This window comes from Aulonocara sp. 'chitande type north' Nkhata Bay, linkage group LG11 (assembly GCF_057382095.1).
Source record: "Aulonocara sp. 'chitande type north' Nkhata Bay isolate Kocher_YH1m ecotype deep benthic linkage group LG11, A_spYH_male_GT1.1, whole genome shotgun sequence".
NCBI lineage: Eukaryota > Metazoa > Chordata > Actinopteri > Cichliformes > Cichlidae > Aulonocara > Aulonocara sp. 'chitande type north' Nkhata Bay.
Genome location: NC_141354.1, coordinates 32,940,396 through 32,960,337, shown reverse-complemented (window position 1 = coordinate 32,960,337; position 19,942 = coordinate 32,940,396). Strand labels below are relative to the sequence as shown.

General features: G+C 39.9%; 1 protein-coding gene across 4 annotated transcripts in view; it reads right to left on the bottom strand.

Moving 5' to 3' along the window:
• sema6cb (semaphorin 6Cb) overlaps nt 1-19,942 on the bottom strand; it is a 147,934-nt gene that overhangs the window by 106,941 nt on the left and 21,051 nt on the right. The gene's annotated exons all lie outside the window — the stretch shown is intronic.

The following is a 19,942-nucleotide window of genomic DNA, read 5'->3' as shown; positions in this document are numbered from 1 at the left end:
GAAGAATTGATCAGTGGAGACAGTCTACAGAGACCAGCACAGACTCAGAGGCTGTGTTTTAGTTGAGGTGAAGTACACAATCAAGGATATCAAAGACGATGAAATGTCACTGGAATTTACTACCAGTGGGAGAAAGCACTACAGTTAGAGGCACAGAGGAATACAATCTAAATTGGAGTTTGATTTGAACTGACAGCAGAGAAGGGGCCATAAACTTCAAAACCAAACCGCGCATGCTTATTATTTATTAGACTGGCATGCCTGAAACAGAGGACTGCGGAATCAGTCCTTGAAAGATCTCCTCAGACTGCCGATTCTGAGGCTTTTTGGTGTCTTAGCCCTTTGTCTCCCGGTTGTCCTTCTGAGAGCTGTCCCACTTTCAGCCCTGGCTCTGTGTGGCATCCATCTTTCACACGAGTGACAACGCCCCCCCACCCCCACTCTGCACTGCCACTCTTATTTTCATCATCTATTGTTCCAGCCCGGCACAGCAAGTCCCACAATTCTATCATCTCCACAAGCTCAATACTTGCCTGCACTGCTGATAAGTAGCCAAACACTGAGGTGATGAATAAATCACAATGAAGCACATACACATGTGCTAAAACCAGGAGGAGGCCAATTTATTTGGTGTATTTTTGGCTAGTTTGAAGAATTCTAGGACACATTTTGTGCACAGCTTCATGCTGTATTATTTGGTTAAGGTGCACACACCACTACTTATGGTAATGATTGATACCTCACATTCACACCATTTCACAATATTGTCAGTGTGACATGTGTGACAATTGTGTGACTAACAATGTTTCAAGCTTTGTATTTGAAATTATCTCTCAAAAAAATTGGTTCTCTAATTCTTTAATTTTACTCAAGAATTAATGCTCTAATATCAAATTGTTGTTCCATATCTAAGCTTTCCCCCCTTTTTTTGAAATGAGGACCAACAGCAGGGAAAAAAAAAAAAAAAAAAAAAAAAAGAGTTCTCGCATTTTTTCAAGAGGTCCATAAACGCTATAACGTTAATTAACTTTCTTTGCAGCAACGTCCGATATTATGTCACTCTGTTTCTCCATTGAAGAGAGTGTTTAAGGTTTTGTGCAAAAAGGATAACATCTAAGCATCAAGTATAATAAGTACAGCGCCTGTACCAAAACAAAAATATATATACTTCAAAGTCACTATCCACTATTTGTTGTCTGCAATTTTCTGTTTTCTTTCAGTTCTGTACCCCCTGCCCTGCATGTCAGATTGCTCCTTGTTCTCACACACTAAATGTTTTCAGCTCTTTCTGGAAATCACTGAAGGATGGGGAGTGAATATAGAGATGTTTTTTTTTCTTTTTTTGTTAAATCGTTGCTTTGATCATTACCAACATCAAACCAAACTAAATAAAAACAAAAAAAAAAACCTGTTTTTTGGTGTAACATTTTTGAAGAGTTACTTCAAATTTTAAATGAGCTCTGTGGTGATATCGACTGTGTACATAAGTACATAATAAAAAGTACATAATAAAAAAAGAAATCCGAAAAATCCCCGTCTAATCTCTATAGAAATGCATGTACATGATGGTCATAGCATTCAGGGTCTGAAAAGTAAAGCCATGGGGGCTGTGCATACAAGTTTACGTCAATACCATTTTTATATAAATTTCCTTGAATACTCACATATTTCTACATACTAAGCTTCTCTATATTTACCAAATCACTAGCACAGGAGTGAACAGGATCGTTCACCTCTGTCAACTTTAGGCTTCAAAAACAGCTCACTGCTTTAAACCTACTTTATTTCAGAGAGAAATCCTTTGCCAAAACCATCCTCGTGGCAGTTTGGAAGTTGTGCAGGTCTTCTTAGACTAAAGTCGCCCATTTATTTAACTGTTGCTTTGGGATCTTTAAATTTAACAAACCGGTTTACTGCTTTAAACTGACGGTAATTGATTTGGTCAGACAGGAATTCTCCTCTAAACCCCATTCTAAAAACAGCAGCTTTAAGGTTGAAATAAAAATGCAAAAATAATCACATCAGCAATCATAACATTCATGGTGGAAACAAAACTATCAAAGAGAAACTTCCACAGACATGGCCACTTTGATATATTGAGAAATATATTTAAATACATCTTCATAAAAAAAAAAAAAAAAAAAAAAAAAAAAAAAGGAAATCAATCACTTTCGACATCTTGTCATAAGACGGTAACTGACCTGACAGAGAAAGTTCACTGGGCGCCACAGATTCTTGTAGTTAGATCTGCAGCACCCCCGAGGGCTCCGACACCTCCAACAATTCAGACCTTACACTGTCACCATGGTTACTACTGCCTGACACCTCTGGCAATGGCAAATAGACTGACCACAGTGGAACATTTGAGACGACATTGGCAGAGCCCGTGTGCATCGTCACACAATAAAGACCTCAGGGCATGAGGGAACACTGAGAGCCAGTTACACTTAGAGAAAGCAAAGAACTTCATGGACAAACACGAGGGTGAAAAGGGGGACGGCACTGGCAGGGTGTCCATCTCCAGCTGGCGTAACGTGGAATGTTAATTAGGCCTGCAATAACAAGACACCACCCTCTTAAATGTCACATCCTCGTGAGGAGAGCAGGGGATGGCGAACTTCTGTCAGGCAAAGGGTGTCATGCTTTGTTTGCTTTTTCAGCATGGATTTCTCTTCTGTTGCCTCTACCCCAAGCATTTTCTCTTATCATTCTCCTGCTCCTGCCCTTCTGCTATGCTGTTTACTCTGTGATGAATGGCTTCATTTCAGGTTGAGCTCTTTTTAAAAAAAAAAAAAAAAAGCTGGAATAGATTACAATCAGTGCAATTGTGCAGAAATAAGACTCATCTCACTGAAAAAGAAAAAGAAATAATTGAGGAGGGGGCAGCAGAGGATGGAAAATATAGAGTGCAACTGCACTTCACACTAATGCAGAAATTGTCAGACCCATCTCTGATGAAGGTGTTTTGGACTGCAGGGGCTCTTCCAAAAAAGGTCTTGATAAGAGCGCTCAGGGGCCAGGAGAGGATGTAAACAAATATCGTGGTGGTTTGTAATGAGACATGACACAGTGAGAATACTGTGGCCTTTCAAATGGCAAGCCTCGTTATCAGTCTGGTTTCACAGCCTCAGAGGGACAAAGATTCTGATAATGGGTCATCAGTAACGAAGGGTTGGACAGAAGACCTGCTGAAGCTTAATATGAGAGGTTGCTGAACTACTGAGCTAATGTGGGAGAGACACTTTACACAGTGTGTGCGGTTTTACCATTGACATTTAAGTCTGTGGTTTTCCCGCTCAATCAGTTACTACATTTACTGGTACAGCAGCACACAGCTTCTTACACTAGCTATGTCCTTGTCCAACGTATCCGTCCTGGAAGCCAAAATTTGCAGAACAGCTCATTCTCCCGAATCAAAAGCAGCAATGGATTGATTTTGTGAAGAGTCGTATTGATGTGTGTTGTGTGTTAGCACCACAAAAAACTTCTACCACTGTGACTTTTTATGTTTTGGGGTTTTTCTACAGATTTTATTTTTGGGAATTTTAGCCCTTATTCACCAGGACAGCGCAGCTCAGACGAGCCACACTGAAACCATACTGTGGCCATTTTACATTAGGAACTTCTAATTTTTATTAAAGCCAGCTGGAATTTAAGGATTATCCCCTTATTACAATTAAATAAGCTCATACAAACCATCTTCACTGCCAGCATTTATCATCCCAACCCACAGCTACTGATGCACTGCTCATGTACATCCCAAATCCAAAAAAGTGTGGGCGCTTTATAGAAAAACAATGCAATGACTTGCAAATCCGAGACCCGTGGATCATGGTCACATATGGCTTCTTCTCTGCATGCTAGAGCTTCAACCTGCATTACATCAGAAACACTTTGCCTCTCTAAAATGCTCTTTTTTCTTTCTTTTTTTACCCAGTGAGCTAACTAGGTTAAATGACATTTTGTCAGTTTGTTATAAAATGTTCCTCCAGCTCTCTCATTTCAGTGCCACTTATTATTTTACTCTTTTGTTGCCCCATCCCAACTGTTGTGAGACTTGCTGATTTGAACTGAATTTCCATCAAATTCAAAATAAGCTAGTATTATTCATAAAATACTAGAATTGCACATAGTGTACCAATTAGGGCTGTGCACAAATGGGCAACTTAGTCCACGTAATTCTTTTGAGCATTAACGGGACTATTAAAAATAATAAACTGGCATATGTACATCAAGATTTAGCAACAACATTAGCATTTTACAGTGTTTCGAACATTAGAATTAATGAACTAGAATAGAACATTTGATTGATTAGATCAGCTACTGGCAAATAGCAAAGACCTTCAATCATTTGATCTAATTAATTTTTTCCATTCATTCAAATTTGACTGGGTGTTTAATAACACATGAATCTGCCAAGTGACAAACCCGAAAGATATTAATGCTCGGAGTTCCCATTTCAGTTTCAGAATGTGCATTATCACAGTCTTATTATTTTTGATTATTTAAAGTTAATATAGCGCCTGAATGATGACCTAAGGAGACTATTCAATGTTAAGTAATATATGAATTACTTGAAATCATAATTGCCTCCCTCACAATTCAACCAAAATTAATCACATGTGGCAAGTGAATTGGAAAATGAATCCCTCCTGCTGGGGTGGAAAGAGAACCGTGATTTACAACAAGGAGGTTTTGTCCTGACAGTTCAATGATAATGAAAACTGAAAGGAACGTTTTAGTGGAGGTGAGACAGAAATGAGTGAGAAAACGAAGAATTTAAGTGCAAATCTTTGAATTACATCCTAAATCAAGGAAAGACACTGGAGCAGCTGAAAGGCTGTGGTGGGAGGGATTGTCGAGCAACAGGGTTTCCTCTGCTCTGTTCCAGAAGTTAAAAAAAATAAAAAATAAATAAAAAATATTATTTTCCATTCTCCAGCTGGGCGCCGAAGGAATGTGAAAGGAGAATGAAATAAGTATTATGCAGCAGTGGAGCAAAAAAACTGTCCAGGGTCTAAGGAGTTGAACGGTTTACACGCTGGCTGCCAGCTTACATTTCGTCTTAGTGTCACAATTTGTTGGGGAGCATCACGGATGCTCTAAAAAGAGTGGGCTCTCTCCCAAAGCCTTCCTGGCGGCTGAAGAGTTGCTAAACGTCACTCACGATCATTCAGCCACCAGGGAGAGGAGAGAGTGAAAACACAGAAAGGAGTAAAAAGGAGGAAATGAAAGGAGGAAATAGAGAAAGTGACAGGAATCGACAAAGAGGAGAGAGGGTTGATGTGAAAAAAACAAAAAAACAAAGGAGTTAAAAGTTGAAAGGGAGACAGAAAGTGAAGAAAGAAAAAAAACACTTATGTATGCTAATCCTTGTCTCCTATGGCTCTTTAACCAATGTGAGAAAGGGTTAGAGCTGGGAATCGTGAAGGGATTTGCTATCCAAGCAAAGCACAAATAACTACAGGCCATGCTGAAGTATAGGAGTTTACAGGCATCTTGATGGACGGCTCAGGTTTTGCTGCCAGGCTCACGGTTGGTCAGAACAAAGACAGAAATTAACACACACACACACACACACACACACACACACACACACACACACACACACACACAAAAAAAAAGGGGTACTGTAAAACTGATGCCATCCAAGTGTACACGGCTGCTCTCATCTCTCATCCATCGGTAACAGAGAGCGTGGGAACTGCTTTTAGAGTGTTGAGCGGAGGTGGAAGACTGACCCTGACTTATCGAACAGTGCTCACAATGCACATCTTCATGCCTGACGTGGCCTTCAGCCAAATCCATGGCAAGTTTATAAACCTATATACACATTTCTCTCTGTATAGTTACATTATAGACACCATAAGAGCAAAAAAAAGCATTGTTTGCATAACACAATGGACACTTTGAGGTTGCTGACGTATTTATGACTTACCTTTTCTTTTTACTGTTACATATATTAAGCTGTCCATTATTTTCCACTGCATATACTGGGATATGACATATTAGTTTTATGATACTCAGAACTTGGTGGGTTTTGTTTGGGTTCTTTTAGCATTAAATGGTGAGAGAGGTCAAGAAAGGCACCATCTACCTGGTTCTTGTGCAAATGATGCTAACGTCTCATAACTGCTGCCTGTCAGAAAGAGCCACAGCGAAACCAAATGTTTTCTATCAAGTATCACTCAGTCTGTAGATTGGTGCTTGCAGAAGGGACCTTATACACAAACCCTGAAGTTTCCGTTCACTCACTTAGCAAGTGAAAGATGTTAAACATGCCATCAATACTGAGATGCTCCTCTTGTAGCATCCGTGAATGACAGCAAAGCACTGAAGAGGCCCCTTTCTCTGAGCTGACACTGCTGATTTGAATTTCAAAACATGATGTAAAACGGTGATTAAAAGCCAATTACAGCTTGTGCCAATGAAAAGTCAATTAAGTGTTTCAGGGCCTGTGAAAGGGTTTTTGCCAAGGTGATGACAGGGAGGAGCAGAGAACAGAAGAGAAAGGGAGGGGTACCAAAGAGAGAAGCAAAGAGGAAAAAATGAAAGAACAAACAGTTGAGCTGAAACAAGGACAGCAGGCAATATTTGCATGAATGTAGCATTAAACCATCAGACGTGTATATTTCTGCTGAAGAGACAGGATTTCTTTCGTCTCTGTCATCATACAGTCAAATTATAAAAGGTTGCTTAGAGGCTGCATTTAATTAAGAGTCAAAGCCACTGGAAATATGAGTGGGAATGTTTTCCAATAAAATCCTAATAAATAAATAAAAATCTCCAAACTGCCACCCTCTTACACAAATGACTAAATTACAGAGCCCTAGAATTTCCCTCCTGGACAAATGTCAGCTGATTGTTTCTGTATTTCTTAGTTTTACACAAGTAATAAACTGTGAAAAAGAAAAAAAAGACATTAAAAAAGGCACTCAGGCATTGTTTTGCAAACTTCTTAAACACACGCCTGGATTCTGCGAGAGTAGCCGTGTTTTCCATGTTGAAATCCAGTAGCAGTGACAATGCTGCAGCACCACTGGGAGGCATGGCTGTAGCTGAATACAGTGCTGCTTTCCTTCATACTGTGAACCAATATTTAGTCCCAATAGGTACCCCAAACAGAATTTATTTATTATTTTTTTTAAAAGGCAAGTTTGTGTTGCTTAACCTCAGGCTTTAATTATTGAGAAAGAAAACAAAGAACCAAACAAACAGAACAATCTTCAACTCTAGAGGGTTGTTAAACCATAATAAAGACATATGAAGTGAGAGGTGATCATTTCAGAGCGGTGCCAGCTTCAGATTAATGTCTTTTGAGAGGACCCTAGTTGTTGCTTTGCTGGCTTTTTGTGCTATGAAAAGCCCCAAGAAAAAACATGACTTATGTAGCAAGCTGCAGACAAGTTATACAGTGAGCCTACAACTTGGCAGTCAACAACTCCACTCCCCGCCTCAATTTACTTTGTCACTCCATCCCTCCCTCGCACAAATCACCACCAATCAGCCCATGCAGACAATCAACAAGATTCCACTCACGCACACACTAGCACAAGCACGCAACTGTAATCAAGCGAACAACCCACTGTTTACAACCCAGAGTTTTTCTTCCATGATCTGAGGTTTTGATAAAGGCTGTAGCAATAAAGACTGGAGTTATTTAAGGGAAAAAGATCAACAGCATATTGGTTGGGTCACTGACACTGCAAGGGCTAGATGGTCATCTAGTCTGGCTTGTCCTCTCTCAACAGCCTCTGTCTCTGTATCCAATTTGTTTCGTGTTATTTGCAGGAACAAGCGCTGGACTCTTGTACTCTTGTGTTTTTTCCCCTACATGAACTCTAGGAACTTGTGGCCTTTCACATGTGCAGTATAAGAAAGATAGAAGCCGAGTTACAAGAAGCTGCTTCGGAGGAACCCTGAACCTCGTGAAGGATTTAAAAACAAAAATCAGCTGACAATCGATCATGAGTAAATGCTGCTCACTACAACAGCTTTGGAAACTGGCCAAGAACTGGTTTATAGTTGCTGGCTCACAGCACACGCCTAAACTTATTTATGTTGACAAGAACTTAATAAGTGCTTTTCATCTCAATGTTTAATAGGGTGTAGCCTTGCCTTCATGGACACGTCTGGCTGTTTTGAAAATTAAGTGTTGCCAAGATTGTCTCTCTTTCTGTCTCTTTTACAGAGAGAAAGAAAAAGATATCACTTTATTTTGCTGACCAGTGCTGTGAGTACTTTATTGCTCTATGCAAAGTCAAACCTTCAAGAAGAACTGGCAGGCAACATATGGTAAATGCATCTCAGACTTCGTCCTACTAACCAGTTTTGCAAGAGTTCAATGCGACAGACAGAAGCCAACGCTTTTGCTGCCTCATTGAAAATCTTCATGCACCTGGAAGTGATTTTAAACCTCAACCACGAGCACACATGAACATTTAATGACTGTGAGGCACGGAAGATTAGGACTCAAAGAATTAGGGACAGAAGCCCTAAAACAAGCCTTTAAATGTTAAGTTTTAATGTTAAATCTTAACTTTGCACTTGCTGCAAACTTGATACTTTCGATTGTTACTTCAGGCCTAAGTCCTTATACGTCAATCACATTTGTAATCAACAAATCAAACAGGGCTGTTCGATATAACGATATATATCGGATGAAGATGTGAAAACGTCTATCGTTTCAAATTACACCATCGTTGTTTCGTGGTGTCCCAAAAATCAACTGTTACGGCAATATTTTTTCATCGTTTTGATGGTACTGTAGTGGCTATATTCATTTCTTAAAGTTCTCTCTTTCTCTTATGTTTAAAATAACTACACTACGAATGGACAAGCGACTGTTTTTACGCGTTGTCATAAGTAACGACAACGGTAAACCCAGCGTGTGGCTCCACCGTCCGCTTGTTTATTTTCCACATAAACCTTTCACAATAGAGCTGAAGATCCTGTTGAGATTTTTCAAAATAAACTGAAATGATGAGAAACAGAAAGACAACTCAAAACAAAATAAACCTTAGACTCAAACGTTAGAACAGGCTTTTCCCAGAAGCACGCCGTGTAATAAATACTCAAAGAAAATGGCGGACGTTACAACTTTTAAAAATGTATAGAGCATAGGAGCTACAGTGGTTCCATTCCACTGTTGTGGATGGCATTTGGTGACATCAGTCTGCCTTTTGCTATGGAGATCTGCTGTGAGCTTAAGGGTCACTATAAGTAGAACCAGCAACAGCAGGTGGAAATCTAATACATGTGCAGTGCGCAAACTGAGGCTGCAAGCCAGAATAAGGAGTGGAGCAGTCCAAGAAGGCGGTGTTGCAGTTTTCCCAAAGGATGACAGGCTCACTGCAGAAGCAGCTGATTGCACCGCTCTGTTATTTCTAACAATGCCCTGTTATTTATTTGCTGTAATGGGCAATATTTTACACCTTTGCCAATGGCACAGTCGTAATGCATACCTCTAATGCACCACAGCTGCGCACCTTTAATATTTTATGTTCAGAGCAGTCATGAATATTTGTCACACTGCATTTTTGCAACACCCTTTTGATGAACTATAGAAAGAAAATGTTCCACAACAATTAAGACTGACGCAAATACTGTTGCTTTGTACATTTTTTTAAAAAATATTTTGAAACTGCTGCATCTGTTAAAACTCTGGGGAAAAAAAAGCTCTGGAGAAAAAAAAAAAAAAAGCTTTCTTTATATTATCTGGCAGGTGTACTGACAGCTGATGGCTGTGGGATGAGTAGACAAGGAACCATGAAACAATAGAAGACAGATGCAAATTTATGTTTCTTCTTTCTCTCTACTTTATGTGTGATCGTGTCCACGCTTTCCACAAGCCAAACACACCAAGAGCAGCCTTGCTGGAGCTCAGCTTTTGATCGTCAATGTCTGTCCTTTGGCTAAACGGGCTTTGATTGGGCGGGGGGGGGGATGTGAGTTGTTTATGTTGCTCAAGAGGCAAATTTAATTTAATATGGGCAGTTGTCAGCACACTAGCATGCAGAAGCCAGGCAACATCCCCTACATTAGTGGTTGTGGAGCAGAGAGTGAGGGGAGGGGGTGTGCAGAGAGGGCACTGAAACTGGATTTTGTTCCATTATGCATAATAACAATAGCCAGAGACCCATGGTGTATTGCGGTAAGCTGCCTAGACTGTGGCCAAAATGATTCGGCCACAAGGAAAATTTTTGGTGCCTGCTGGGCCAAACCTTAAAAACTCTGCATGACCATCCATAATTTCTCTTCTGAGAAGAGAGAGTTCACTCCTAGCTGAAGAGTTCCAGCATGGTTCAGTTTTATTACCATTTGAAAAGGGAGAAGATGAGTGCAATAGCAGGGGGCACACAGACCAGTATGCTGAAAGAAAGGCTGAAGGGGTGCATGGCAAGGGAAGAGCGGGTGACTTGTTGAACTTGGCACATGGATGAGCTTCATCCATCAACGGGGCAGCGAGCTACTCCCTATTCAGGTTTTGCCCTTGAGACAACACCGGCATGGTTGGAGTTGGTATTATGCAGTTGGAAAGCATATCCAAAGCTTGTGCAGAGAACTGAGAAGACTGTAACAACCTCGGGGAGAAAAAAAAAAATCCTCCCACTGTGCTCTACTTGTAAAAATAAACTCCCATGCTGCACTTTTACATATTCTACCCAAGCTTAGAAGGAGACAAAACACCAATAATGCTGGAATTTCAATCTACTCCTTTATGATATTATGTATGTTTTCTGAATTACGCATGTGACCTCTGAGTAGAAATCAAGTGATGAGTAATTTATGAGATTATGGGGTGGTAGAGTATCAGCAGTGTAAAAACTGGTAACAGAGCTTAAACAAATTGAATATACACTATACAAGCCATCATCTAGTTTCAGTACAGTAAAAACAGTATAGTCAGAAAATGTGAACTTGAGATGAATGGCAAAAGATGTGAAATACTGGCTTTCAAAGTTATTCTGAAGTTGTTTAAGGAAGTATATAAATCTGCAGTCCGGCTCCAAGTTGTGGAAATAAAATTATGGTAAATATCCAAATCTTTCTTCTGAGACTCAAAATTACAGCAAGGCTGTGCATTGAAGTTGTTTTTTCAAGCTTGTGTGAAGCACAATGACCACAAGAATACACTTAAGAAGAAATGCAGCCCGCCCAAGCTTACAGAATGGAAAAATAAAAAGGTTCACTCCCTTGTGTCCCTCTACCTGGGTTGTTTTCTCAAGAACAGGTTTTTTCCACCTGGGGGCAGGTGCTAACAGCCAGGCAGGTAAGTAATGACACCTGTTTCCACCTGCTGGGTCGCAGTTGCTCTTTGCCAGCAGTTGCCTCACTTCTCCCTTTTTAGCACAGTCCCACGTCCATTTGGAAGCGGATGGAGCTCTACACACACACGCACAAACACGCACTTGCATGCAATCACACACCCACGAGCCTGCAAATTTAGCCAAGTTATTTCATGGAACACTGAAGCACAAGCAGTGAGCACAGAAGGTAGACTATATGCTGCACAATGGCTGGTGAAAACAGTTGGTTGGTCTACAGCGGCGAACATTTCCAGAGCCTTTGGGTTACTACTACGGATTGATTATCACTATGTTCACATTTAGTGACTCATCTCAGAGCCAGAAATACATTTGTTTCCTAAAAATGGAAGAAAAGGCTTCTGAAATAACAATTCAACCACAAAGAATGCCAGACTTAACAGTTTCTCGAAGCAATGAGTCATGCTTCGTCAAATGTAAATAACCCAAGAAATATTGAGCAAAAAGCTTTCTGCAGATACAGAAGTTTCCAAGTTATCATTTATTTCTGAGACATATCACAAGTACTTCTGATCTGTTTTTCAAAATCTTTTTAAATACACATGTTAGGCCTTTATACAATTCACTGATTTTGGACTTCATACATTATTCTGCAAACTGGACGTGTACTCCAAAAAAAGGAACAGGGAACCTTTATAGTGGGCCTATTTTCTCACATATATATATGATAGTTGTTTATATTAAACGTAACGCGTTTCAAAGACGTAGAGATCCTGCTGAAGACTTGGAAGTCAATGCACATCAGTCTGTTTTGCTTGCTGAATTGCTCCAATAATACATTTGTTTAGAATAAAATGGTGTTACAGAGCGCCTCAGCAACCCCTCTTTTTTTTTTTTTTTTTTTTTTTTAAATAATGTAGTCAGAGTATGTGCAAGTTATTCTTGCTATTCAAAAGCTCAAGACTGTTCCAATTATTTTGTGTTTCTGGCAGTTTTTTGGCTCAGTAAAATATGTGAACTGGGTCAGCACAATGTCAGTGAGAACAGGCAGGATTAATATGGTCATCTCAGATCATTTCTGGCTGCGAGTCCAGAAGCTACACCTACTGCTCAAGTATTCTGTCTGTGACATCCAATCAGAGGGAAGTTGTCTTAAAGGGAGGGGGATGGAAGTGAGAATGATGTGTTTAGAGCAGTGAAAGAGCTGCACCACAGCAAAGTATGAAATAGATTTTTATTTATTTTTCTTTCTATACATCTATATCTCTATATCTATATATTTTTTTTTAGGAGTCACAAAATCAATACATGAGCATAACAGTTCTCCTTACAGAAACCTTAAAACAGTTAAAAGCTCCAAATTGCATCATGGTCTCAATCCACTCATACACGATGCTTTAAGAACTGGTTTGTAACTGATAAGTAATAGGTTTGCTAGTTGATGCAAACACTGCTTGAGGACAAGTAAATGACTCCTGACATCCTGAGCTCCAAGTGCTGATGCCTTCATCTGAAGGGCACAAACAATCTGGTGTTCTTTAGCGCCTTGTGTTGACAGGAGGCTGGGAGCCAAGAGCTGGACACCTCAGCAAAAGCATGCTTGACGAGACAGGGTGAGTGTAATAGATTTGAAGTTCTCCTCTTGGAGCTGGAGAGTGTTAAATCACCATGGACATTGAGATGGTGGGTTTGGAGGGTTTGGGCAGCATTTGGTTTAAAATACTTTTTTTTTTTTTTTTTAAGTTTAAGGGTTTTAGCTTCACCGCTATGACTCTCACCGTTATGAAAAACCTCCAACTGCACAGTCTCTGATCATCCTCTTTCCCCCCCCCGTATTCTTACCCAAGCTCAGTAAAGCAATCATCACAGCCCCGCAGTGCAAGAGCGTCTTAGCTATGGCAGATAAAGGCCGGGAGATTGTCAGTAATGACGGGTCCACCAGTGCTGAAACTTCCCATAGCTGCTTGTTTCAGCAGTAATTAAGATGGGGGAAATGGTGCACCGTGACTGGCTCTAAAAAGCTTACCAAGCCTTTTGCTTGTGATGCCGTGTCAACTTTTCTACGGTAGGCAAGTCAGTCGGATGAGTAAAAAGGGGACTTAAAAGCTAAACAAAACATGTGAAACAAAGAGGTAAAAAGCAGAGGCGGCAAGTTGTGTACTGAGTGATGTGGGGACTGACGAAAGGGAGGGGAAAAAGGGAAAGGGAGGCCCTAGAGTGATGAATAGGGATGAGATTAGATCATTGATGCTCAGTATTCTCCAATCACAGAAGTTGAAGAGTGAAATGATAACAAAGGTGAAAAGAAATACAAGAAAGAGGACAGGCCGATGGGCTCTAAGAGGCAGGCGGAGTGATTGAAAATAACCGCAAACAGGAAGAAAGGACTGACAAATAACTGTGTGTGTGTGTGTGTGTGTGTGTGTGTGTGTGTGTGTGTGAGTGAGAGAGAGAGAGAGAGAGAAATGGTTCAGCTGTACCACAATGAAAAGAGAATTCTATCATCTTTTCTTCCCAGTGCCACTTTCTCTGAAGCTGGCCCTCAGTAATCACCTTCCTCACCCTCTCAACTGCTTCATCCTCGCCTTCTGTTCTTATCCCACCCGCCCACTCTCATCCCCTGATCTTTGAGGTACACAGGTGCTTATGAGGAGAGCGCTTAACCCCCCTCTCCATGGATCAGCCCTGCAGACGGTGTGTGCTGATGTGTGGAGAAATTCAGGAAGCGAACGGGAGCTGTAGAAAGAGTGTTCTGCTGCTTACGCCCACAAATGGGCAGAAATTGGATACTAAGTGCAGGAGTCAAGCCCGCCGAGAAGGGATGAATGAAAATGAACTTATTTCAAACACCCACACATATGTAAAGATATGGGACGGCCAATATTATTAAAAACGGTAGGTGTTGAGGTGTTCTGGAACAGAGGGGGATGCCAATATCTTAAGCTGACTACCACAGACATTCATCAGTCATGATCAGTCTCATGGTAACGATGGCTGAAAGTAGCTTAACTCAAATCACAGTGGTGCAGAGAAAAATGGCATTCAGGTAAATGTCTTTTTTATAAGATAAGAAATGAAAAAAAACTAAGTCATTCATATTCATTGGTTCTTTTATTGAGGAAGAATACCCAAGAGGCTCAGAATGTATTTTTATGCAAGTAAATCACATTTGCATACTTTACAGTTGCACTGCTGAACCCCGGGATATGGAAAAAACAATTTACAAGCTGGGGTGCATGAGTTATCGTGATGAAACATTGAGTTGATTAGTTGCTCACAGAGTGTGGTGATGTAGCCAAAAAAATATTACCTCAATTTGATATACATGAGCAAGACAATAATAAAAAACAAATAAATCACAACCATCTGTAGGGCTGGCATTGTTATACATACGAGTAATTATGGGTTAACTCATGTAGCTATGGACTTCGATACTTAATATTTCAGCCTCAAAACAGTAACAACACAAATGGAAGAGGAATGTACTCCATACAAACTAATTCATCCGCTCCTTTGTTTTGTTACATTCTGCTGTTGTTATATGTTAAACACCCGAGTAAAAGTCATAGTTCTCAGATAAGTTAGAGGTTCTCATTTCCAAAAGTCTCAAACAGCTACTCTAAACATTTGAATAAATAATCTAAAATGACTGGAGGTTTAACAAATAATGAAAATAATTGTTAGTGTAGCACACAGAGGTCCCAACCGTGTCCTTTTTGCCACTGAGCTGTTGTTAATGTGTTGATATGCCCAAAAAAAAAGAAAAATGGCAAATTGCTTTTACTCTAATACAACAATCAGCAAACAAACTGATTACTTAAAAGTAAAGGGCATCAATTTAACCATCTTAATTTGTCAGCGACCAGCACTTCAATAAACAAGCTCCATCAAACTGAAGCTGAGCACATTTGCATTCCAGCAAACAGCTTGCAATTACCCGTTTAGATGGCATGCGATGGCAATTAATATACCAATCTTCCTTAATGCCCCACCTAGGGAATTTGTAAACATCAATTTAAGAAATATGAGAGGCTCTCGGATAAAGTGCCTCCTGCTCTGCAGCAGTTACGGCATGCTCTTCGCAGTAAAAAATATAATAATCTCATTGGAAGTTGAAAAGTTACATCTCCAAATCAAACAACTCTGCCCATCATTAACCCAGAAGACAACATAGCTGGTTATGTTTTGACCCTTTGAGTTCGTCTGTCCTCAGGGCATCAGTTTTAAACACTTTGGCAGCTGTGTAACAAAATGTCAATGCAAGCGTGCTGAAACATGTTAGTCACAAAGCTTCACAGCATGTAGTTGCAATCAAAATGCAGGTCAAGTTTGGAAGGTTGGTGTGGTTTGACCCACACAATAAAGGAGCCAGAAAGCAGGGAATCCACAGACCTCCTGGACAATACTCACTCTGTTACATGACTGTTTGCACTTTTGATGTTAACTAGGCGTGTAATAGTTTGTTACGCCTCCATATGATACATCTTTGACATTGTTTTAACCTTTATAATGTGGCTTGAATAAGAAGTTCACCTGGCCCAAGTGCATCTCTTGGAAGCAAATTATAAAATCACTTCATTTACTGTACCTGCAGGGTGGATGCCAATAAAACCTAAAGCTGTGTACTTGACATCCATGTGATCCCTCTCCATTTAATAATAATAATAATAATAATAATAATAATAATAATAATAATAATAATTTTTTTCTTTAACATAGAAGTACACATAAACTCAGATTGTTAAACTTTCCTGTAAGCACCAACCTTTGTTTCAAAGCCATCGGCCAGTGCTATCTGAGCTCAATATGCCAAAATTAAACCATTTAAACCTTAAAGCATATAAGAAAAAAACAAAAACACATTAAACTTTTCTGCTACGGTTCAGACCAAAGTAAGCAGATTGCAGGTCTTCTGCACCATGAGCATATTGATAGCATCTAAAATCCATTTAAAGTAAGCGGTACTAATGACATAAAATGAACGCAATGAAACTCCATAACAGCAGTTACTAAGGAAACCATGGTTAATTACATAATCCTCCTAGTTGAGCTAAAACTAACCAACCTTCATGAAGGGTTACCCCAGGGTGAAGCTTAGAAAAGCTTATTGACATCTCGCACCCGCTTGGTTAAAGGGGTGTGAATTAGATCTGACTGACGCAATATATATTGACTGCACACTTCCCTGAACACCAAAACAGGGAATCATGTAAAATTCTAACCCTGTGCCTCCTCCTCCCCAAGAGTCCACTTAAAGTAATTACCATGTTGATGGTGAATAGGGAGTACCAATAAACTTGCAATCCTGGTTCCTTGTAGTCAAGACCTTAAATAAAATAAGTTATTAAAGCCATGAAAATATTTTTTTAAAAGCTATATTTAAAAAGCCAGACAAAATCCAAATAAAGAAGGATACACAATGGCCTAAAGGGTTTGAGTAGCTTAAAGAAAGACGAAATACAGTGTGACCATTGACCATTTTTTTCTTGGGTTGTTTTTAGCCAATATTTTCTTAAATTAAAGGACAGCTGGGATCAGCAGTCTACTGAAATACCAAGTAAGTCTGTAAGAAAGAAAAAAAAAAAAGGAAAAAAAAAGGGATTTACAAGCCATTTTGAGTAATTTCTATCAAGACTTATGTAAAACTACTTAAAACTGATTTCTGACATTGGCAAATAAGAATTGGAATTACTTTAAAAGTATATCCTTGAAGTGTGTCTTTCATTTTTCTCAATTTCATTATATTAATCTATTCCAAGTAGTAAAAAAGCATTTTTAAACACAAACTGAGACATTATGGCTTCAAGGATGCAAAGAGCTTTGTTGCCACGAGATGTGTGTCGCAACACACATGCAAACTCACATGCAAATTAAGTTCCCGTCTGACTTTTCAGAGTGAACGTGCGTAGTGCTTGTCAACACATCACAAAGCCAACTACACACTACTACACAAAATTTCAATAGCAGACATTTTTCTTCATCTGGAATGATCTCACTCTAATCTCTCTGTCATCTGAGAATTTAACAAAGGATCAGCATTCAAAGGCATTTCCAGAAAATTAGACAATTTGCCAGCAGAATAAAGAGTAATGGACAAAAAAAAAAAAAAAAACTGGCACAAAACATCAGTGCTGAAGCTCTAACAAAGACTAGTCTAACGACAGAACCAAAATCTTGAGCACCTGTGAGTCCAACTGGGCAATGCTAAATTGATGACAACCTAATAAGACTCGGCCAACATAAAAGGAACGCGTAGAGAAAAGAGTTCAAAATCTATTGATCTTTCAAAGTAAACACACTTTCTAAAATAATAGGGAAAAAAATACCACTTCCCTTTTCGTTGTGCATTTTGGCAGTAGTTCTTACAAAAGTTTAAAAAAAACCTAACATGATTGATTTTCTAAAGAGGTAAAAGCATACATAAGCTTTTAGTGTTTTTATCACGAATCTTGCATCATTTGTGTGTCTATTATTACTTTGCATGTTGGTGCCCCACATTGTTGCATAAGGGTATTGTTTTTTCTTTTTATATAGAAATCATAATCCAAAAAAGCCACCACCTCTAAGGTCTTGTCTTTACGATCAACAAAGTCTCTCCTTTGAGACCACAAATTCTTCAGTGTCACCTCATAAACAGCAAAAGAAATAGCTGAGGTGAACCCCTTGCAGTCTTTGCTTGCGGTGGACCCAATTTTCTCCCACCTCCTCTAGTCCCTGTATCCTTGTAACTTTGAAGTCCAGCCAGCTTTGAAAAAGGCTGCAATCTCCCTGCCATGACCAGGCAGAGGATTAGCCAAGCCCTGCAGGACCGAGTGGAAAGAGGACGAAAGAGGGCTGGAGGAGGAGAAACGCCATTTTCCACAACGGTTGTATATGTGCAAGCAGCTCTCCCTCCAGCCAGAGCCGTGGGGGATTAGCAAGCTACTAAGGAAGCAGAAAACAGACCTCCAAGCCCCCTTTTTCATGACTTCCACAGAAACCAATTTACAGCAGAGAACTGGGGGAGGCCGCTAATTCTCCCCATAACCGCCTCCTGCTTCAACTCAAAATCCTTGTTGTGTCACTCACAAAAATCTGCTTTTGTGAAACTGCAAACATTTTCAGAATACCAAACTCAAGGAAGCACGCATCTACAAAGGATTCAATTATTGATATGGGAACTTCATTGACTCAAAAGTAACATTTCAATGTTCACAGAGCAGGGGAAAATAAGCAGTTAAGCTCCTAATCTCACCATCACACTTGATACGATCGGTCTCGGTCACCCTGGAAAGTTTGTTTTCCCATTGTGAGGCAAAACAAAAGAGATTACTCATCTTTTATCCATATTAAGTGGTAATATTTGTCTGCACTTTGAGCTTGTACATTTGCAAGTTGTGCATTCATTGTATCACAAACAAAATGCATTAAAAGCAGACCGTATTGTGCAGTGTGCTAAGTACGTGTCTAAATGTGTCACAGTGAGCTAATGACAAAAGCGTGCATTTCAGAGGAACTTAGCAAAGAGGTCAGGACATTTCCTCTACGAGCGGAGGAATTCAAAAAGACTATCAAGCATTCACCAGTTACGGTACAACAACAAACACATTACCAGCACCTCATCGAACTTAGTAAATCTACAGGATCTCAGGATATAATACAGCAGCAAGTAACAGCAGCATAGCTTAAAAGAAGCAACAATGAGCCTTGGTTTAAAAGAAAAAGGCAGATCCATATACTGCTGCTTTCCCATCAGCGCTTTTCAAGTAATGGGGTCTTTTGTCTTATCTGTGACTGAAAGGAGCTTGAGGACTTTGGCCTTCATCCCTTTGTTGTTACAGAGTCTCTTGTGGAAACGGCGGATTGGCCCATAGGCGTGGGTGTGTGAGGAAGAGCTAGGCGGCCATGCAAGCACATCAGACTTGAGCGGTCTTAATAAAGCTTCCCTCTATCCACCCCTGAGATCTCCTCACCCCAATTATTCGCCTGACACCTCTACCCTCCTCCATCTCCTCTTATTTCTCACAGCAACCCCCCCCCACCCTCAGCTCACCATCCAGTTCCCAGCTCTGATCAAGGCTGTCCCTTTGCTGTGCTCAAAGCCCCAGAGGCCTGTACAATATCGGGCTGCTGGTGGCGTTTGCTTCACAGTCTGCTGCTTGAATTGCATCAGGAGTGTGTCTCTTCTAGTATTGACATAAAATCACTACTGTTCAGCCAGCAACAGTGGAAAGTTCACTCCAAATTTAAAATAAAGTTCCACGATCCAGAGAGAATCAAGAAGACATGACCAAATAAGATATTCTCACAGAAACCTTTAAACACTGGGTTTAAGAATGTGCATGCTGACACCTGATACTTCCCAGTGTTTAGAGAGCCCAACATTGTACAGTGAAGCAAAGATGAACAAGACTCTTAACTTATGTTTACATTCAGTTTCTTTGTCTATTATTAACTGGCATGAATAACAGTAAACGTAAACTATGGAAAATAGCATACATAAGTCCATCATGCATCTGTATTCACACATACAATGCAGTTCAGTACTTTTCTAGACATTTTCTGATGCTGGTGCAAACATCCAAAACAGTTTGCTGGAACATTAAATACATTAAATGGTCTTTATGCAGAGAGTTGCATAGTACAAAGTCTGTGTGTTGTACGATTTGCACTAATGCAGGAACAGCATGGTTAAT